Source organism: Mus caroli, unplaced genomic scaffold, assembly GCF_978045245.1.
Source record: "Mus caroli unplaced genomic scaffold, Mus_caroli_1 scaffold_8, whole genome shotgun sequence".
NCBI classification, from domain to species: domain Eukaryota; kingdom Metazoa; phylum Chordata; class Mammalia; order Rodentia; family Muridae; genus Mus; species Mus caroli.
This window is the reverse complement of record NW_028227263.1, coordinates 120,049,090-120,071,870: the sequence shown is the minus strand read 5'-3', so window position 1 is coordinate 120,071,870 and position 22,781 is coordinate 120,049,090. Positions and strand designations below refer to the sequence as shown.

The window sequence follows — 22,781 nt, the reverse complement described above, 5'->3', positions numbered from 1 at the left end:
AGTTTGTGAAAAATCAGCCTATTAAAAGAAAGACAAATCTTACTGATAAATGCTCTTGTGTTCACGCAGAGCCTCACTGAGGCTGCCCCAGTCCATTCTGTGTTGAGGCTGCTGCGGTATCTTCCTTAGGGCTCCTCAGGGCTCCTCAGTCTGTCAGCCCCTACACCCCCAGGCCCCGGCTGCTAGTCAGTTCCATCTGTTCGACGTTCTCTTTCTACCATAGGTCAGGTCAGTCCTTCAGGTTTGTTCATTTAAAACACTCTTAAGACAAATAGAATTTTAAATTGGGTTCCTTCAGTAGCCAGAAGCTCTGAGGGCGGGAAAACATCTGCTTTTGTTGCTCCTGTGCTCAGTGGGTTGTGAGTTGAAGGCCAGCCTATGATATATAGTGAGTTTTTTTTTTTAATTTTCATAATGATTTTATATTGCAATGAAAATATTCTGGATATACTTGGTTAAAAATACTAAGTTTACCCTTTTTTAGACAACTTTTTGGAATGATTATGGGAACACAATCACACATACGGCTTAGCCTGTGTTTCTGCTGGGGAACCTGGCCTCTGTGGACCTCGGTGGGGAGGAGCCACCTCCGCCTGTTTCCCTGGTTTCAGAGGAAGGTGCCAATGAGGGGGAGGACGATGTGTGCATACCTGGCAGGGCCCTGGAGGTGAGCAGTTTTCAGAGAGGATACAGGGAAAGGAAGCACCCTGTGACGACATTTCCACCTTTTTTTTTACCCAAGTGTGTGGAGCTGGAGATGTAGGGGCAGGGCAACAGCAGGTTTCATTAAAAAAGAAATGGGATGGGCAGTGGGCCCTGCACCTGCACAGCCCCACATAAATAACAAGGCACTGAGCCAGAGCAGAGACCAAGACAGGCTGGATTGGCAGTCACCCCTGCTACCCAAAACTCAGGCAGATACTGTACCACAGGGGCATTGAAAACTACAGGCCACAGGCACTCCCTAGCCTGCCAGTCTCCTCTTCCCACAGCTCCAGAGCTTGAGAGCAGCAGGGTGGATTGAGGCTCTGCACTAGAGAGCCCTGTCCAAGTCAAGTCATTTTTCAGTTTCATTAAAAATAGCAGGGTAGGGGCAGGCACATGCATTAAGCCCCTTCTGAAGGCATCACCATAATAGACAGTCCCATGGGAGCCATGAAGGCCAAGGCCCAGGAAGCAGCAAAAACAGGCTACTAACGGGAGGGTAGCAAAGTCAAGCTCCCCACAACAGGACTCAGCCCAGAATCTGCAAAGAGCTGGAGAGGTCCTGGGAACTGAGCTCTCCTCCCCAATGTCACAGTCAGTACCTAGGGATAAGCTCAGGATTGGAACCCAGGAACTCTACCACCAGCACAGGGCTCTTTGCTACCCCTTCCCTTTATAGGGCCTACCAGAAGAGAGGGAGTCACATCCAGGGTCCAGGACATGGGCAAGAGTGGCTAGTTCCCAAGGCACAAGCTTGGGACCAGGTACAGATACCACTCCTCCACCAAACCAGACCTCTAAGGGACAGAGGGCTCCTATGATGTGTTCAGGGCAGGCACAGGGTTACAGCATCCGGCATGGAAGTAACCGGGGCTGCAGGGATAGGGTGGGCTCTTGATTTCCTGCTCTTGTGCTGTGCCGCAGGATGCCTCCTCAGTGGGGCAGATGGTCCCACCTCCAGGATTTGCCCTTTGCATCTTGGTCCTTAGTCCCAGCTGCAGCTCTCCCTTCTGCAGGAAGCCTTCAGAACCTCCCAGGACAGGGCAGAGTGTCTAATTCTAGACAGCCCATCAGATGATCAGGTTGCTTTCACTTAGCCGGACCACATAGCGGTTCTCCTCAGCCTTGTTCTCTGCTGGGGGCTTCAACCACTTAGTATGGCTCCCACCACTTCCTAGCAGTGCCCGCTGCTGGGGGGGGGGGCGTCGGGGTGGGAAGACCAGGCTGTGGGGAGTCAGGGAGATCACCCTCTGAAGGCCCAGCCTCCGTGATGGTCTTCACCTCAGATAACAATGAACTGGTCCGCTGCTTAGGAATACGAGCCACACGGAACCTGCCTACAGACAAGTTGGTAATCTCTCGCTGACGTCCTGGCTTGGCACTAACCTTGGGAGCCCTGGATGCAGTAGGCAGAAGGGTGGGAGCAGGAGTGGTGGCACCTGCTGCCTCAGGAGATAGCAGCACCTCTGGCCACTTCTGGCTACAACGGGAGCAACAGGTGCCAGAGAGTGAGGCCAGGCCCTGCACAGTGTGGAGGTGGTGGTGATGCGGGCAGATGTGGGGCATACTGGGTGAGGCTGGCAGCAGCCTGGGTACAAGTCTGTGGCTTGTCTATACGAGCTGTTTGCTGTGATATTCTTTCAACAGCTCCTCCAGGGCCGCTGCATTCTCTTTCTCTGTGATCAGGCACATCAGGACTCTAATGGTGTCCTTGTTGGCATCTTCTGTCCTATAGGCAGGATTAATCCCGCTGCCTCCTCCACCAGGGCTGGGCCCGACTTCCTTTTAGGCTGTGCAATGGTAGCCCTTCCGCTTGAGCAGGTTGCACACTAGGATGCCCAGAAGCCCCATTAGACAAAAGACAGGAAATCAACCAAGTGGAAACAAGAACTATTCAAAGAATCAACCAAATGAGGAGTTGGTTCTTTGAGAAAATCAACAAGATAGATAAACCCTTAGCCAGACTCACTAGAGGGCACAGGGAAAGCATCCTAATGAACAAAATCAGAAATGAAAAGGGAGACATAACAACAGATCCTGAAGAAATCCAAAACACCATCAGATCCTTCTACAAAAGGCTATACTCAACAAAACTGGAGAACCTGGATGAAATGGACAAGTTTCTAGACAGATACCAGGTACCAAAGTTAAATCAGGATCAGGTTAATGATCTAAACAGTCCTATATCCCCTAAAGAAATAGAAGCAGTCAATAATAGTCTCCCAACCAAAAAAAGCCCAGGACCAGATGGGTTTAGTGCAGAGTTCTATGAGACCTTCAAAGAAGATCTAATCCCAGTTCTTCACAAACTATTCCACAAAATAGAAACAGAAGGTACTCTACCCAACTCATTCTATGAAGCCACAATTACTCTGATACCTAAACCACAAAAAGACCCAACAAAGATAGAGAACTTCAGACCAATTTCCCTTATGAATATCGATGCAAAAATCCTCAATAAAGTTCTTGCCTATCGAATCCAAGAACACATCAAAACAATCATTCATCCAGACCAAGTAGGTTTCATCCCAGGGATGCAGGGATGGTTCAATATATGGAAATCCATCAACGTAATCCATTATATAAACAAACTCAAAGACAAAAACCACATGATAATCTCGTTAGATGCGGAGAAAGCATTTGACAAAATTCAACAGCCATTCATGATAAAATTCTTGGAAAGATCAGGAATTCAAGGCCCATACCTAAACATGATAAAAGCAATCTACAGCAAACCAGTAGCCAACATCAAAGTGAATGGTGAGAAGCTGGAAGCAATCCCACTAAAATCAGGGACTAGACAAGGCTGCCCACTTTCTCCCTACCTATTCACCATTGTACTTGAAGTCCTAGCCAGAGCAATTCGACAACAAAAGGAGATCAAGGGGATACAAATTGGAAAGGAAGAAGTCAAAATATCACTTTTTGCAGATGATATGATAGTATATATAAGTGACCCTAATAATTCCACCAGAGAACTCCTAAACCTGATAAACAGCTTCAGTGAAGTAGCTGAATATAAAATTAACTCAAACAAGTCAATGGCCTTTCTGTACACAAAGGATAAACAGGCTGAGAAAGAAATTAGGGAAACAACACCCTTCTCAACAGTCACAAATAATATAAAATACCTTGGCATGACTCTAACTAAGGAAGTGAAAGACCTGTATGATAAGAACTTCAAGTCTCTGAAGAAAGAAATTAAAGATCTCAGAAGATGGAAAGATCTCCCATGCTCATGGATTGGCAGGATCAATATAGTAAAAATGGCTATCTTGCCAAAAGCAATCTACAGATTCAATGCAATCCCCATCAAAATTCCAACTCAATTCTTCAACGAATTAGAAAGGGCAATCAGCAGATTCATCTGGAATAACAAAAAAACCTAGGATAGCAAAAACTCTTCTCAAGGATAAAAGAACCTCTGGTGGAATCACCATGCCTGACCTAAAGATGTACTACAGAGCAATTGTGATAAAAACTGCATAGTACTGGTATAGGGACAGACAAGTAGACCAATGGAACAGAATTGAAGACCCAGAGATGAACCCACACACCTATGGTCACTTGATCTTTGACAAGGGAGCTAAAACCATCCAGTGGAAAAAAGACAGCATTTTCAGCAAATGGTGCTGGCACAACTGGCGGTTATCATGTAGAAGAATGCGAGTTGATCCATTCCTACCTTGTTGTACTAAGGTCAAATCTAAGTGGATTAAGGAACTCCACATAAAACCAGAGACACTGAAACTTACAGAGGAGAAAGTAGAGAAAAGCCTCGAAGATATGGGTACAGGGGAAAAATTCCTGAATAGAGGTGACAGCAGATGCTGGCAAGGATGTGGAGAAAGAGGAACACTCCTCCATTGTTGGTGGGATTGCAAGCTTGTACAACCACTCTGGAAATCAGTCTGGTGGTACCTCAGAAAATTGGACATAGTACTACCGGAGGATCCTGTAATACCTCTCCTGGGCATATATCCAGAAGATGTCCCAACCGGTAAGAAGGACACATGCTCCACTATGTTCATAGCAGCCTTATTGATAATAGCCAGAAGCTGGAAAGAACCCAGATGCCCCTCAACAGAGGAATAGATACAGAAAATGTGGTACATTACACAATGGAGTACTACTCAGCTATTAAAAAGAATGAATTTTTGAAATTCCTAGGCAAATGGATGGACCTGGAGGGCATCATCCTGAGTGAGGTAACCCAATCACAAAGGAACTCACACAATATGTATACACTCACTGATAAGTGGATATTAGCCCAGAAATTTAGGATACCCAAGATATAAGATACAATTTGCTAAATGCATGAAACTCAAGAAGAACGAAGACCAAAGTGTGGACACTTTGCCCCTTCTTAGAATTGGGAACAAAATGCCCATGGAAGGAGTTACAGAGACAAAGTTTGGAGCTGTGACAAAAGGATGGACCATCTAGAGACTGCCATATCTGGGGATCCATCCCATAGTCTGCTTCCAAACACTGACACTATTGCATACACTAGCAAGATTTTGCTGAAAGGACCCTGATTTAGCTGTCTCTTGTGAAACTATGCCAGGGCCTAGCAAACACAGAAGTGGATGCTCACAGTCAGCTATTGGATGGACCATAGGGCCCCCAATGGAGGAGCTATAGAAAGTACCCAAGGAGCTAAAGGGATCTGCAATCCTATAGGTGGAATAACAATATGAACTAACCAGTACCCCCTGGATCTTGTGTCTCTAGCTGCATATGAATCAGAAAATGGCCTAGTCGGCCATCAGTGGAAAGACCCATTGGTCGTGCAAACTTTATATGCCTCAGTACAGGGGAATGACAGGGCCAAGAAGTGGGAGTGGGTGGGTGGGGGAGCGTGTGGGGGGACTTTTGGGATAGCATTGGAAATGTAAATGAAATAAATACCCCCCCCCCCAAAAAAAAAACCAAAAAAAGACAAAAGACATGAACAATGGCAATCACTGCATCTGGGCAGCCGTCTCCTCAGGACCGCCTGCCTGAGTGCCATTCCCAGGCTGCCGAGGTTCACCGTTTCTACTGGTACCCGCTGCCACTTCTATACCACGCCGGCCCCGCCGCCCTGACTCATCTCAGCCACCAGTATTTGGTGGTGCCTTGGAACATGACTGACATGGAACATGGCTGACACGGAACATGAGGAACTCCCTGTGGCCCAAACCACCCACGCTGGCAGTCTCCACACATTGTATCACGAGTTGCTCTGCCAGCCTGGGCCTCCAACCTCTTTTGAAGGCTGCAGCGGTAATGAGGCTGGCATGGATAGGAGTCCCATGAGGCTGAAAAGGTGCCTGGGGGGCAAGTTCTGCATAATGTGCCCTGTCCTGGATCCGGGTCAGGCTCTTTACCAGGTGGACACAGCCAAGGAGTTATTGGTGTTGGAGTGGCCAGGGGCCAGGCAGCAGCACAAAGAGGCAAGACAGGGGCCACTGCAAGGTCCGCTTCATCATCAGGCCCTGGAGTGACATTGACCTTCTGACAGACTGCACCTCTCGCGGTGCCGGGAGGACGCGCAGCTGGGGGGCTCCGGGACGCGTAGACAGCACCAGGATGGGACTGTCTGAGGGCCGCGCCCGCCCTCCTTACCTGGCCCACAGCACCAGCTTCGCTCAGCGTCCGACGCAGCGCTGGGGCCCTGCTAGGTGAGCGCTTCGGGGCCGGCCGCGCAACCTGCGTGCCTTTTGAATCACATAGTGAGTTCTATAAACCAATTTTGTGTTCGCCCCTCCAACTCTTTACAGAGACACACTCTGAAGCCCTGTGCTCTCCATGGTCAAGCATGGAGACCACAGCAGACGCTGAATTCTAGGACCGTCCAGCCAGAGCAGCAGTGCTCAGGACTGCTTTCTTCCCTGCTGGACCGTGTTCACAGTGAGAGTGGGACCCTACATCTGCGGCATCTTCCTACCTGGGCTGTGGCCAGCCCCGTGCCTCTTTTCACGGATCTTTTTATTTCTCCTCCTCCTCCTCCTCCTCCTCCTCCTCCTCCTCCTCCTCCTCCTCCTCCTCCTCCTCCTCCTTCTTTTTAACAAATCTCACATCATAGCTTAAACTAGTGATTCTCAACTTCCTAATGACCCTTACATTCAGTTCCTTAGGTTGTACTGACCCCCAACCATAAAATTATTTTATTGCTACTCCATAACTGTAACTTTGCTGTTGAGAATCATAATGTAAATATCTTAGGTGACCCCTTTGAAAGAGTCATCTGATCTCTCCTCCTCCCAAAGGGGTTTCAAAACACAAATTGAGAACCTTTGGCTTAAACTTACAGGAGAGTGCAGGGCTTTAGATATGCCTATGGAAAGAGATGGAGGGGCTCGTGGTGGGTGATCTCAGATATTGACTAATTCCAGTGCTTGTCAGGACCAGGGCCAGGATTGAAGAGAGACACGAGATAAAACAGTGCCACAGAGTGCAAGCAACCAGGGAACCCTACATTTATTTCCTGGCACTTCATCAGGCCCAGATGTCTGAAAACACTGTCCTGATGATTATTTATTTATTTTTTGGTTTTTCGAGACAGGGTTTCTCTGTGTAGCCCTGGCTGTCCTGGAACTCACTTTGTAGACCAGGCTGGCCTCGAACTCAGAAATCCGCCTGCCTCTGCCTCCCGAGTGCTGGGATTAAAGGCGTGCGCCACCACGCCCGGCTGATGATTTTTTTAAAAAAGATTTACTTATTAATATGTAAGTACACTGTAGCTGTCTTCAGATGCACCAGAAGAGGGCATCAGATCTCATGGATGGTTGTGAGCCACCTTGTGGTTGCTGGGATTTGAACTCAGGACCTTTGAAAGAGCAGTCAGTGCTCTTAATTGCTGAGCCATCTCTCCAGCCCCCAGTCCTGATGATTTTAAGGGCTGCACTGTGAGCGCTTAGCATGGAACTTAGGTTTTCCACGGACACCAAATTGTTCGGAATCATAAAAACTTCTTTGAGGGTCAGCACAATGGCTCTTCAGTGAATGTGTCATCACCTGAGTTTGATCCCTGGACTCATAGTGAAAGAAGAGAACTGACTCAGCAGGTTGTCCTCTAAGTCCACAGGTGCACCCACATGACAAATACAAATGTAATAAAGGAAAGAATTAGGGTTCATCTTAACTGTGACAGTGCTCTGTGATGTGGGCTGTGCTGTTAAAATGAGCGGTTGTGATTCACTCCCCACATCTGTGACTTGGAGTCCCCTCCTCCTGGCACCTTCCAATTGAGAACTGTTAAGTATGTTTTACCAGTCATGGTCACAAGGTGGCAGCACTTCCTCACTGGAGTTTCCTAGTGAGCAAGCCAGACAGGCTGTTAGGATTAGAAAGGGGTGCATTAGGTGACTAGGTCAACTGTGTCATACTGTCTGTCCTCTCCCCGCCTTCTCCCGCCCCTCACCTTGGCTCTCTGTAGAGTGACAGAATTGTGGTCAGTGTGAAACACTTACATCTAGATCGGAACATACTTTAGAGAGGAGCATACAGAACACACAAGGTTGTTGTTTAAATACAATTCTGATACTTTTTTTAAAAAAAGATTTATTATTATATGTAAGTACACTGTAGCTGTCTTCATACACCAGAAGAGGGCATCAGATCTCATTATGGGTGATTTGAACTCAGGACCTTCAGAAGAGCAGTCGGTGCTCTTAACCGCTGAGCCATCTCTCCAGCCCCCAATTCTGATACTTCTACTGGAGCCTGAAAGCCCTCTCCCTCCCTCTTCTGTCCCTGACTCTGTCCTTCTCTCTCTCTCCCCTCCCCAACATGTCTTTCACTTTGCTGCTCTGGTCTTGTTGCCTAGGCTGGCCCCTAACACTCCACCCGCTGCTAGGATTTGGTAAGCTGCTGAGTGGTGGTGGGTCACACTACATAACAAGGCTTTAGAGATCACGGTAGAGATGAATTTTCATTGCACCTGTGTTGATTTGTGGATGAAGTGAGAACAGACTCTGGAGGGAGAATCTAACCTGTCTGGTTGTAGCTATGACTTTAACATACCACAGGATCTCAGTGTGTAGCTCTGGCTGGCTTGGACCTCTCTATGCAGATCACAGAGATCATTGCCTCTGCCTCCTGAGTGCTGCAATTAAAGGTTCCCCTACCTGTCCCCCCAGCATGACTCCTGCTTAAGTCCTGGCTCTGCTCCTAAGTGTCTTTCCCACTCCCCCATCCCATGGCTCCTCTGACATTTCCAGCAGCTTCTCTTGTTTAGAACCCAGAACTCCTCGCTCAAGGTATCATTCGATGACTCCTGTACCCCAAACCTTCAGAGGTTCTTTGGCAACCACAGGTTTCCTTCAAGTGTGTCTGCCTAGTTTTCTTCCTTCCTTCCTTCCTTCCTTCCTTCCTTCCTTCCTTCCTTCCTTCCTTCCTTCCTTCCTTCCTTCCTTCCTTCCTTCCTTTCTTTCTTTCTTTCTTTCTTTCTTTCTTTCTTTCTTTCTTTCTTTCTTTCTTTCTTTTTTTCTTCTTGAGACAGGGTTTCTCTGTGTAGCCCTGGTTGTCCTGGAATTCACTCTGTAGACCAGGCTGGCCTCAAACTCAGAAATTCACCTGCCTCTGCCTCCCAAGTGCTGGGATTAAAGGCTTGTGCCACCACGCCCAGTTTTTTTTTTTTTTTTTTTCTGCCTAGTTTTCATGGTCCTTCAACATAGCCACTTTAGCAAGTTTACCTAACTTCTGGTTTCTCAACCACATCTTTTTGTCATGGTGATCCCTGTTTCCTCCCCTTTCCTAAACTGGGTTCACTACTCTTTCTCGACAGTGGTAATGTCTGCTCTAGAGTTAGACAAGCTGGTTTCTAACTCCAAGGGTACCACCGACCTTGGCACCTGCCTTTCTGAGGACCGGCAACCCTTGCTGATGCAACCTCATGTGTTGTTAAAATGAATAATGGAAGAAAAATTCAGACTACTTCTTGAGAACTGCTAAATGAGCATCTACAACAGTGATCAGTGCCTGGCTCCTTTTGCTTTTGTGTCTCCTGTTTCCTTAGTCCTACTGTTCAGATGCCCAAACCTGCCTCTCTCAGGAAATACTTCCCAGACATTCCTGACCCAGTGACCCTGATCTTTTGCTCATTATTTCACCCATGTATTAGCTAGCATCTAGTGTGTCAGTTTATAGTAGCTATATGTTAATGGGGCGATGGAACTAATTTTCTTATTTAGTCTTTCTTTTTTTAAAGATTTATTTATTTCATGTATGTGGGTACACTGTCACTGTCTTCAGACACACCAGAAGAGGGCATCGAATCCCATTACAGATGGTTGTGAGCCACCATGTGGTTGCTGGGAATTGAACTCAGGACCTGTGGAAGAGCAGTCAGTGCTCTTAACCACTGAGCCATCTCTCCAGCCCCCATTTTAGTCTTTTATGAGAGCTTGAGAGTTATCCTTAATGCTGCGACAGCTCCTTCTGAAATCAAGAGTCAGAGCCTGGTAGCTTCGAGAATACCTTAGGGATAGCTTTCCTCAGGGCCCTTCCTCTTTGTACGCTTTGCTGGTCTCTTTTTCATGTTATGAGCTATTCCATCTCCAGGAGGGATTGATGAAAACATTTAAGTTATTATCACTTAAAAATTTTAGCTGGGCGTGATGGTGCACGTCTTTAATTCTAGCTCTTGGGTGGTAGAGGCAAGTGGATCTTTGTGAGTTTGTGGTCAGCCAGGGCTATATTGTCAGTGAGACCTTTTCTTAAAACATTAAAAAAGTATTATGTGTCTGTATGTGAATGCAGATGCCTCAGGAGGCCAGAGGCGTCAGATTCCCTGGAGGGGGAATTGTAGGTAACTGTGAGCTACCAGATGTGGATGCTAGGAACTGAACACAGGTCCTCTGCAAGAGCAGCGAGTGCACATACTGCCCAACTAGCTCTCTAGACCTGATGAAATTCGTAAATGAAACTCTGATAAATGCTTTAAGGAAATTAAGCACAGTGAGGACTTAAGCCCTGTGAGAATTGCTTCAGCAGCCGGAGCTTGGGAGATGGGCACACTTTCCTATTTTGTAATCTTATAACCGAGTCCCTACCCTCTTGCTTCAGAAGACATTGAGGACAAAGCATAACTGGCACTCATATGGCAGAGGTTCCTCAAGGGAGGCCCTGGCCCCCGACCTGACTCTTATGGATTCTGCTTTCAACTCTAGTCAGAAGAAGTGTCTTGGTATTTGAGGCTGGGTATTTGCAACAGGAGTTGTAGTTTCCTGCCAGTGGCTGTTACAGCCATCGTGTGCTGTGCATTGCATGAAATGAAGCAAAGATTTCCCTGAGGCTTGGAGCAGGAAAGGTGCGGGGGGGGGGGGGGCTTGCTTATGGTCAGCATTTTCTTTATATCACTTAGCTCCATGTTCACTAAGTGTTCTCCCAACCCGGGGAATTTTGGCCTTTCTTCTGCCATGGGTTCCCACCAAAGTTCAAGTTTAGTTACATCTGCTTAGTTGGTTATGTTTTGAGAAGAGAGGCCCAAGGTTGCTTTTCAGAATTCCAGTTTTCACTGTTGGTTTTCAGTCCTGGTTGTTTGTTAGAATCTGAGACATTTGACCACCTTCCAGGGCCTGCCCCAGACCCGAAGGGAGGCTCATTTGATTATTCTTTGTTTCCAGGCACTGATAGTTTAAGAGTGCTCCCAAGATGGCTCGGTGGGTGAGGACATTTGCCAGCAAGCCTCAGGGTGTGTGCTGGCTCCCCGGTGGGAGGAAGGAGTCCCCTCTTGTAAGCTGTTTTCCGACCTCCAAATGCTTGCATGGTTTGCTCATTCCTTCCAGGAAATAAAATGAAGTAAGTAAAATAAAATAATGTTTCCAAGTAATATAGTCATTTTATAGTGAGGAAGCATAGCTAGGTGCTCCATGCCCCTCTGAGCACTAGTGAAAGGCACCAGCGCCCTGGGCGCCTCACTTGCTGATCTAGGGAGACTCGGTGTCACTCCTCTGCTACCTGGCTAAAGTGCACACCTTGAACTTAACCCTGAAGAAATATTAGGTGAGCCAGAATTGAGGGTTATCACAACCCCCACTCCCATCACACCAAAAACCAGATGGCTAATATTCTTCAGAAAATGTTAAGGTCACCCAGGTATGGGGGTGGTACTGAGGAGCCAGAGGTATAAGGCTCACAAATTCCAGGCCAGCTTGAACCTTGCCTCCAGCAAAAGTGAAACCACTAGGCTTAGGTCTATGATCCCAGAACTTGGGAGGTGGTGATGGGAGGGTCAGGAACTAAAGGTCCACCCGGATTGTGTAGCACACTGGAGAGGCGCCTAGGCTGAAAATAACCTCCACCACCCTCCTGCAGCAACAGCGAAAACCTAACCTAACAAAAACCAACTGACTGAATAAACCCCAGGCCTCATCAGCTCCCCAAGTTCATCTGGGCCACTTCCAAGAACAGTTAGCTACATAGCAAGCTCAGGCCAGGCTGAACTACAAAAACGAGACTTGCCTCAAAAATAAAACAAACAGGGGCTGGAGAGATGGCTCAGAGGTTAAGAGCACCGACTGCTTTTCCAGAGGTCCTGGTTCGAATCCCAGCAACCACATGGTGGCTCACAACCATCCATTATGAGATGACACCCTCTTCTGGGGTGTCTGAAGACAGTGTACTTACATATAATAAATAAATAAATCTTAAAAAAAAACCAAACCAAACAAAAGAACTAAATCAAAATGTTATGGTCATGAAGACAAAAACTTGGAACAACTCTACCAATTTCGAGAAGACTAAGGGAATTGAAGATAAGCTCAGAGGTAGAACACTTTGCTAGAGTGTGCTAGACCTTGGGTTCAATCACCAGGACTTCAAAAATCAAAGTAAAACAGAAATACCCACTACTAAAGGCACGAAACAGGTAAATATGATATAGAACCTTAGGTTGGAGCTTGGCTCAGTAAAAGGTGGTGGCCCATGTCTTTGATCCCAGGATTCAGGAGGCAGAGGCAGGCAGATCTCTGTGAGTTCCAGGTCAGCCTGATGTAATAGGGAGTTCCTATCAAAGGCTACACAGAGACACACTGTTTCAAAAAAAAAAAAAAAAAAAAGCTTCCAGATCATTTTAATCTCTTATCAAAGTTAAGAACCACTTATTTAAATTTAAACTTGCTTAGTAATCCTTTTAAAAGCTAACTTTATTTTCGTAAGATGCTGTTTATCCACATTTCCAGCTATTCCTGTAATCTATAGTTCAAGTTCAGACTCCTTAGGTGTCATTCATAGTCTCTCAGCATGGCTCCTTGGTCTGCAGTCAACTGTGACTGACGCACATTTTATGTCCTGAAAGATTCCTGCCTTGCTGTTCAGCCTCCCAAATTTTTCATCCCAAGCCTTGTTTCAGATCCTGTCTTACTGTTGAAGTTTAGTGTAATTATTTCCACTGGGATTATTGTTGAATTCTGTGGATGCAATGGTGTGAAGTGGAAACAGGAGCTTCAGATTCAAAACTATTTGAATCTAGACTGGTTGTGGGGGTATACTCTGGGAGGCAGAAACAGATGGATCTCTATTAGTTCAAGGCCAGCCTAGTCTATATAGTGAGTTTTAGGCTAGCCAGGGCTACATAATGAAACTCTGTTTAAAGCATAGAAAGAAATTCATGAATATGTGTGTATCTAAAGGCTGGTTCCATCTACAGGTTCTGAGATAAGAGCTAACTCTGTGAGGATGAGAGTTGTGGTGACCTATAGATGAGATACAAATGGAAAGGTCGCGGTACTAGACTCCTGTCTCTTCATTATTGTGGTTCAGTGGTCCCTAAAGGCATTTTGTAGGTTGTTGCTCATGGTTTCATGGTTATCAATTTCCTGCATGGCCTTTAATATATATTTTTTTTTTACTTGCTCATCACCAAAACAACAGACATTTTAGAATGGAATGGAATGCTTGGGACTTTAAGGAATCCATCCAACTGAGTTTTTTTCTCTTTCCTTGAGTATGACTTAGTAAACAAATGACTTACTAAAAGGAGAATGTAACCCAACCTAGGGAGAAGGGAGGGTGTAAGTTCCTAAGGGCCAGAGGGCCCACCTCTGCTTAGACAAACATGACAGCATAATTTCTAGGAAGCATAACTCCTCAATTGTCCTTAAATCCTGTGCCCTGCGTAGCAACTGTCCCAAGGTGAGTGAGTGTACATAAATGAGTCAGCTCTCTCATGAATCCTTTCTGACTCCTCCACTCATCAGGTCTGTGAAAGTGAGGTCAAAGGAACAGGTGAGAAGGAAGTCAGATGCCAAGAGGCATGGAAAGGGACAGGTGGGGTTGCCATGCATGGTTCAAGGCCATAAGCACTGGCTCTGGAGTCTCCGCCTCTTTGTGATCGTTCCAGGAACTCTCCTGGTTTTTCTACTTCCTTATTGCATTTCTTCTTAGTGCATCCCTTTTATGGTCTGAGAAAGGCTGTGCAAATAGTTCACAAGACTGTCAACTTGTGACTTCTTATGTGGTCAGAGAATCTGGTCCTGCATTTTTCTAAAAAAAAAGTAATGATTGATAAACAGTAGGCTAAGGAAGTGCCTTGAAATTGTGCTAGGTGTTAGGAAGCAGGCACCTATGTGAATATTGAGACAGAAAACAGCTTATGTTGGCTGTGTCCAATCTTAAAGTGTGTGTGTGTGTGGAGGACGGGGGAGGTCAAAATCATTCTGGAAGGTGGATTTTGTTTGGGAGAAGAAAAATTTAAGACAGCTTTTGCCCAGATTGAGTACAGATGAAGTTAAATTATGGAGTTGGTCCATATCGGGCGCATTACTTAACGCCCTTGTCCTTGACTTTTTTAGGTTGTAGAAATGGGCACGATTATAGACTCTTTTGAGAGGATAGCACTTCATGTAAAGCCTTAGATAGTGGGTGCTAGTGTGAGTGGTTGTGATCATGGGAGCAGGTAAAGGTGCTAGCCTGGGTATCTATTTTGGGATGGTTGCTTGCTTGCAGCAGGGTTCTGGCAGGGAAGCTGGAAGTGAAATGACCCAGGGTTCTTGGAAAATACCTTTGCTCAAAAGGAGTTTGCGAGGGCTGAGAAAGCAGTTATAACCTCCTGGAGGCCTGGGCATGGACCCTAAAATTACCTACGTTTTTGTCAAGCCTTGATACAGATTTTAGGGAATGCCCTGGGAAGAGCATTCATCTGCCTAAGATAGTTCCTTATGAAAAGGCCAGAGTCATTATTTTCATCTTTGTACTGTTCTCATTTATAAGGTGTGAAGAGAAGGAGTGAAGAAGGCTCCAATAAGGAAATGAGCAGGTTTGGGGCTGGTATTTGTGCCCTGAGGGAGCATGTATTTTATTTGAACATAAAAAGGGCTTCATAAAAGGGTGTCCCCATATAAACCCAGTGGGCACCCTGAGATGGATGTAGACTCCCTTGTGAAATGCTGAGGTAGAGTCACAACAGAAGGCAGTACGCTGGTCTTGGCTATGTGGTAGCTTAGATGGAGGCTTGTCATTTAAGACAAGGGAAAAGACCTGGGAGAGAGAACTGGATGGTGAGAGGACAGGACTGCAAAGATGCTTATGGGGGCCATCCCAGGCCGGGCACTTGCATGACTCTAGTCTCTTACTGTCATTTTCTTATTCTGTGTTATACATGAGAGATGAGGTGAAGGAGATCAAGGGTTCTGCCCAGGGTCATCCAGCTGGAGCTATAGTGTCCTACCTCAAAGCCTGTCCTGCTTCCCTACCGAACAGACAAATGAAAGGCAAAAAAGGAAAGCAGGTTGAATTCATGTCTCTGGTGATGTTTAGAAAGGGTACTTGTGCTAAGTCAGATAGTGACTGCCCAGTGTCCACATCCCATTGGAACCTGGGAACACTTTATCTGCCTGTAGGACATTGCAGGTTCAATGAAGTCAGCATCTTGGAATAGAGATCTCTGGATATCTGAGTGGTCCAGATAAGTTAAGAGGATCCTGGAGCAGAAACTCCCAGGAGCTATATCAGGCAGAGTTACATTCAGCTCTCAACCTCCAAAAGTATTTTTTATCCTGCTGATGCCTTTGTTTTGACATAGAGACTTTTTGAATTGTGGTCTCCAGAACTGTAAGAATTGGGGAGCAGGTGCCTGCAGTCTTGGGTTCCAGGAGCTTACAGATTAGCCTTTAGCAAAGGATGGAAGGGAAGAGGTTGGAAAGGTTGGACCGCTGGACTGCAAGTAGGTCTAGGTCACAGGTGGGAAGGAGCATGCAGGGATAGCTGTCCCATCCTCATTTCACATTCAGTTCCCGTGATGTCATAGGGATGTGTTCAGTGCACCTCAGGAACATCTGCCAGGCCTCCGAGAGTTATCTTTGGGGCATAGGAATGGGTCCAAAGGGCCAGAGGAAGGCATTGGCAGACAGGTGACTTGAGTAAAGGCGGGAGGGGAGATCTTTGTCCTTAGCATAAATGACAGAACTTGTTAGTGTAAATAGTCCACCGCATGATTGTCATGGAAGAAAGTGGTCAGTGGTTTTTTGTTTGTTTTGCTTTGTTTTTTTGGTCAGATGAACTGACATGCTATGGCAATCTGGAATCAATGTCCAGTGACTTTTGGACGTAGTAGCATGGGATAAAATGCTGAAATCCTTGTTTGGGGCTCAGCCTGACTCTTGCCTTGCTAACTTGGCCAGGCCCCAGTCTGCAGACAAGTGCCTCACACGCTGCTGAGGGAGGGTCTGCAGCTCAGGGTTTGGTTCCTTGTTTTCTTTCTCTGGCCTATGCGGCAGTGTTAAAGCAGCTTTCTCTAAAGCCTCCCTCATAATGGAGCCATCCTGTTCCACGATGCTTCATTGACTCCACTGGCCTCCAGGAAACCACACCTTCTAGATCCTAAGAGACTCACCAAGCCATATGGGGCGTATGTGAGGGGGAAATAAACCCAAACCAAACAAAACCCGGGTAGTGGGTGGGGGTGGGGCAGATGAGTAGGGCCTGTTGTCATTGCTCTGTTCTTAAAGGTCTCAGCCTTTTCTCCCCACACCCACCTCCACCCTTACAGTTCATGGCTAAGTCCTCAGCTCTGGGTACAAACAAACTGGTTTCCTAGCTCCTGCTACGGTTTGGTCCCACCCACAGAGACAATAGGCCTATTTTTTTCAGTATTCAAAAACCCTTGTGTCTGACCCCTGAAACTGCCCCTGAAGGAGTGCCAAAGCTCACTTCTTCCTGTTCTGTTCTTTCTAGGCCAGCTCAGTCTGTAGGCTTGAGGTGGGAGGGTGGGAGGGTGGGGGAGTGGGGGTGGGGTGGGGTGGGGACAGGAGTCCCAGTCAATGTCCAGCCGAAGGGAAAGCTTGTGGGAATCCCAGACAGATGTGCACAGAGAGTCGTTCAGGCTGTTAGCAGATGAAACAGGAGCTGTGGGCCAGGACCTGGCCGGACTGGGTTCTGACCTTGAACGAGTAGATTTGCCTCTTTAGGCCTTAGCTGTGACTTCTAAAAAAATGAGACTAAAGATGAACTCGGGATCCAGTGCTTGAACGCTTGACTATCAATGTTATTTGTTCTTCCGTGAAATGTGCATGTCTTCCTGAATGCCGGGATTCACCCTGCGACAGTGCCAGTGTGCTGCCCGTTGGGGCACCTTTTAGGCAGATGGAATGATATCTTTGGACAGGTTTCATTCAGGACCTCTTAGATGGGGTCCTGCCAGACTATGGGAATTCTTATTCCCAATTCCAACACCATAGAGGAGTTAGGGCTCTTATGAGTGGGGGGCTTTAAGTAGGCAGTGACCTGTTGATCTGTTTTTGTGGACATTTCTGGTAGCTGTGTTCTACAGCAAATTCATTTCAGAGACTTAGCCCTCAGCCAGGAGGATCCGAAGGCATAGAGCATAGGGAAGGGTGAGAGCCATTTGGGAAGTGGCAAGTCTTTGTGACTAAAGAAGAAAGAAGAGAAGGTGGCAGGGAAGGGGCTGAAGATGGCTCTGAGCTATGTCTGCTCTGTGCTCTGGGGTGGATCAAATGAGGATGAGGGTTAGGGTGGCTAGGGACTGAGGTGCTGAACTGAGTTGGCAGTTCTGTTTGATGAGGAACTATGAGCTAGCTACCATGGAGCTGCCTGGGCAGCCAGGAGATACTGATATTCCAGAAGGCTTAGGAAGAAAAGTGTGAGCACAGAGGCTCTCTGGCTTTATGGGAATCGCAGGCCTGGCCTCCATCGCAATGCACATGGCTTTGTGCTTCTTTTTCAACCACTTCTTTAATAATTTAGAGTGATTTTTCAGGAATATGACCAGATATTCTTAGCTTGGCATCACATATAACTTACCAGGAAGCCTTGAGAAGCAGGATAGGAAGGGAGGGAGGGGGGAGGCACTCTAGGGAAGGATAACAAGGAAAGGTGGGCAGATGAAAATACACACCATAAAAATTTAACGTTCTTTATAAATCATAAAAAGTCTAGTGTAAATATAAAAGTTCTGTTGAGAACACAGTGCCCATGGGTCAGATCCAGGAAGGGTGTGGCTAGTAGGACAAAGGAAAGTCACTGAGAGGGGCCGGCACTGAAACTGGGAGGTCCTGGTGCTTGCTGCTGGGCTTACTCTCATAGACTCTCATTACTGTATGAAATAGTCAGCAAGCATTCCATGTACAGCACATGCCTGCTGGGCAATATTCTGCACCTCATGATCTCCTGTGGCCCTCCCAGCGGCAGATGGGCATTTGAATAGCCTCATTTTATAGAGGAGGGGACTAAGAGTCATTTGCTGAGGCCTCACACTTTGTGTGTGCTAGCCAGAACTTGAAGTTAGGCTATCTGGGAGCCATAATCTCTCAATAGTTCTATATGGTTTGAAAATTCTATATTTAATTGCTTTAAGATAGGATAGGTGGGGTGCAATGTGGTACAGCAAGAGCATGTGTGTGTTGATGGCAGGAAGTCTGTGGGGAGTGATGAAATAGGACTTCTCCAAAAGTGGGCCTCGTATAAGCTATGGGAAATTTGTAAAAATTGAGCTCTGTCATATTGCCTTGCAGCAGCTGAAAGGGCTCCTGAAAGGGCTGCCTGAGACCTGATTAACTGGTTGGCTAGGCTAGAGAAGGCAGTGGATTCTAGGCTATTTGAGTTTCATTCTTATGTGAAACCACCAAGAGGGCCAGTGCTTTTTCTGTCTGGGCTTCTGCAGGTGTCAGGAGGACTGAGTGGGTGAACTGCAGGCCCTTTGAGATGGTATCTCTCATTTTTATTTCCCTCTCAGACTTCATTTGCTTCTCCCCTCCCCACTACACTCTCTCCTGTCCACTCCCCTTTATGGGCAGTTTCACTTCTCTGCTACTTCCTGGGGCCTTAGCATCTGTGAGTAGAACAGGGTATGGGGAGGGAGAGGAACCTTCCTGTGGCTTGGTGTTCAGTGGTGGGATCTAGGGGCTGCTCCTTTCAATGGGTCTTGCTGGGTTCCACTGTCCAGGCGTGGAGCTGCACATGAAGCTTAGCTACTTCTCAGCATAGTCACTGCAGAAAACAGCCAGAGATGCTGTCAGGGCAGCCACAGGCTGGAAAAGCAGTGCAGAAGAGCAGGGGCAGCAAGGCATCTGTTTCCTGCTCTTGTCCATGAGCAGTTTGGACCACAAGGAGGTTCTATTCCCTACCTTGGATGAGGACATTATTTAAGCAGCTTACTTTCTGGGATGTTTACATATTCTTGATTTAAGGGATCCAGAAGTAGAGGGACACCTGGTTCCATGTCAGCTGATCTACCAATTTCATTTGCCACCGTAACACAGTCACTTGCCCTGTAGAAATGGTTGGCTCTGGAATCTGCTGGAGTAAATCGTTCACCTTTGTTTCTGATCCCAAGTTCACATTCTTAGGTTAGTTGTGTGTAGGCATGGGTAAGTGCTGCACCATTGAGTGTTGCTTTTGTAACACGGGCTGATTGAGTTCTGTTATTATTTGTGGCTCTCTGAACAGCTCTGCCTCAGTGAACTGAAAATGACCCTTCTAGTATGCTGATGTCTCTAGAGGTGGGTGGGGTCACTGACTCTGAGAAAGGAAATCACCATTGGAAGTTTCCCTGCCAGGGTTTGGACTCCTGATGTTTGCTATACACATGACTTGCCTTCCTGTCCTTGGACTTCCTCTACACCCATCGGTGAATAGCCCGCTCAGTTTCTAGACCGGGCTGTGATTGCTTTTTAAATTCTTGGCCATTTTCTGCCTGTGCCCGTCTCCCCCCAAAGAAGCATCAGGAAATTATTTTCACAGCCCCTGTGGCATCTGTTTAATATTTTTCTTTCTCATTGAGCTCAGTAAAAGATACCAAGCTCCTGGCATTCATAGACACTGAGAATGGCCGCTGTGCTCTTTGAGTTGGTTACTCTTTTCTGGGGAGCTCTTATAACAAGCATTTTAACCCACACTGCACCCTAAAATCCCCTGTATCACAGCCACTTAAGGGTAAGGTGGGTGTCTGGGTGTTTGCCTGCTGGCCAGGGTGTGGGTGGGGTAAGTGGCAGTAGAGGTGAAGAGGAGATGATTCAGGAGCTCTTTCTACAATTTTGTGCAACTTCCTGGTAATTTGTGGGTGCCAGAGGCTGATGTTCAATATTTCCTTAATCCAAACTGAAATCTACTTTGTTTCTCCTTGGGCATGTATTGTGAGAAGCACCAGGAAGGTGGAGTTGAAGTACCCAAAACCTTCCTGAACACTCTGAAATCTCAGAAATAGGGTATTGACTGTTTTGATCTTACTGCGTCTGAGTCTGGGAGTAGGTTGTAGAGGACTGACAGCCACAGACAGAAATTGGACAGCAGAAAAGGAGTCAGATGAGCTTGTGCTTTGTTTCTATGTGGTTCATATTTACCCACACCATTTTCTCTCTTCTCTTCTCTTCTCTTCTCTTCTCTTCTCTTCTCCCCTCCCCTCCCCTCCCCTCTCCTCTTTTTTTTTTTTTTCATTTTTTTGTTTTTTTGAGATAGTGTTTCATTGTGTAGCCCTGGCTGTCCTGGAATTCTCTCTGTAGATCAGGCTGGCCTTGAATTCACAGAGATCCACTTGCCTGTGCCTCCCGATGCTGGGATTAAAGGTATGTGCTACCACCACCCAGCCTAGGCATACCCATCTTAAAGAAATAGTTTTACCTGGGTTGGGGGCTGGAGGTAGGACTCAGTGCTTTCCCTTCCCTCTTCCTCCTTTTCCTCCCTTGGTGCTGGGATTGAGCCCAGGGCCTGAAACATGTTAAGCATTTGCTCTGTCATTAAGCTTCTTGCAGCTCCTACCCCGTCCTCTCATAAGACTTCTGGGATCCGAGTCTTGGCCAAGAAAGAAAAGCAAACTCATCCCACAACCCAGCGAGTTCGGATGGAAACTGGCAATCAAACCAGGCTCAGCACTGAGAGCAGCCATGAGTGTTACACATGGGTGGCACTCACAGTTCTGTTGTCCCTGTCACCAGTCACCATCTTCACCACGTTAGTCTGAGTATCACCATTGTGTGGACAGATGTACACACTTTATTAGGACTCAGGAGGCTGAGGTAGGAGGAGCCTCATTTAAGGCCAGCCTGAGCTACACAGACCCTGTTCCAAGCAGGCAGAGTTTCACTGATATTCGTCTTACCCACACCACAGAGCAGGTGCCAAGTCTGCAAATGAAACAAGAACCTTGCCTTCAGGAGACAGTTGTCCTTCTCTGTCCTCTTGTCTTCAGGAGACAGTTGTCCTTCTCTGTTCTCTTGTCTTCAGGAGACAGTTGTCCTTCTCTGTTCTCTTGTCTTCAGGAGACAGTTGTCCTTCTCTGTTCTCTTGTCTTCAGGAGACAGTTGTCCTTCTCTGTTCTCTTGTCTTCAGGAGACAGTTGTCCTTCTCTGTTCTCTTGTCTTCAGGAGACAGTTGTCCTTCTCTGTTCTCTTGTCTTCAGGAGACAGTTGTCCTTCTCTGTTCTCTTGTCTTCAGGAGACAGTTGTCCTTCTCTGTTCTCTTGTCTTCAGGAGACAGTTGTCCTTTTCTGTTCTCTTGGTGGGCATACGTTTTTATGAGTACGTGTGTGTTGGGGTCATGTACTTATGTGCATGTGGGGCCATAGGGCAACCGTGGTGTGGTCCTTATTTCCATCTTATTTTTTGAGACCAGGCCCCTTAATAGCATGGAGCTCACAGATCCAGCTAAGTTGGCTGGCCAGCATGCCCCAAGGACCTTCCTGGGTCTGCTTTCCAGGACTGAGATTGTTGATAGGAGCTTTTGTTCACTCATTTGTTTGTTTAGTCTGTACATGAACACTGGGGACTAAACTCAGGTCCTCATGCTTGCAGATCTGTATGAACCACATCCCCACCCTCTTGTTTGTCTCTTCCTGATCTTGGCCCTGTGGGGCCAGCTCTCTAGGTATTCTAGTTCTTTTCTTGGTAGGTCTTTAGGAGTCCTCAGAACCAGAGATAGGGTCAGACTGTGCAGCAGAGGGCAGGTGAGAAGGGACAGGAGGGTGGCAGGGACACTTTGTGACTCTCCTCTCAAGAGTGCAGTGACAGTGGGAAGCCAGGAGTCTGGGCTCCTTAGGGAGTAGGAGAAGAGTGATGCCTGAGATACTCGCTCAGCTTATTCCTCAAGTCCTCTACATATAAGAAGCTGGCCTTGCCGGGGTGGGCCACCACACGCCTTTGATTCCAGCAGTGGGAAGTAGACCTCTGTTAGTTCAAGGCCAGCCTACTCTACACAGAAAGTTCTAACCAGGGGTTAGATCTCTGAGACTGTCTAAAAAAAGAAATATATATATATATATATATATATATATATATATATATATATAGTGTGTGTGTGTGTGTGCGTGCGCGCACGTATCATAATGCAAATGTCAGAAGACAACTTTTAGGAGCCATCTCACTAACCATTTTTAGCAGGGGCAACAAGATGACTCAGTGAATAAGGTGCTTGCTGCCAAGTCTGATGACCTGATTTGATCCCTGGGACTCATGAGGAAGAAGAGAACTGACTCTTGCAAGTTGTCCTTTGACATCTATACATTGACTGTGGCATAAATACAAACATACATACATACATACATACACAGACAAAGTCAATAACTAATAATATATAAAAAATGCACACACAGGGAAATGTAACTAATGGAGAAATACAGAGCTGTTTGGATCTTGAAAAGA

At 46.7% G+C, this 22,781-nt stretch overlaps 1 long non-coding RNA gene and 1 pseudogene across 1 annotated transcript in view; one reads left to right on the top strand and one right to left on the bottom strand.

Annotated features, from left to right (window-relative positions):
* Nucleotides 1–22,781, top strand: part of LOC115031508 (uncharacterized) — a 151,845-nt gene that overhangs the window by 39,246 nt on the left and 89,818 nt on the right. The window lies entirely within an intron of this gene.
* On the bottom strand, nucleotides 1,776–6,278 carry LOC110298159 (tumor necrosis factor receptor superfamily member 19L-like; annotated as a pseudogene).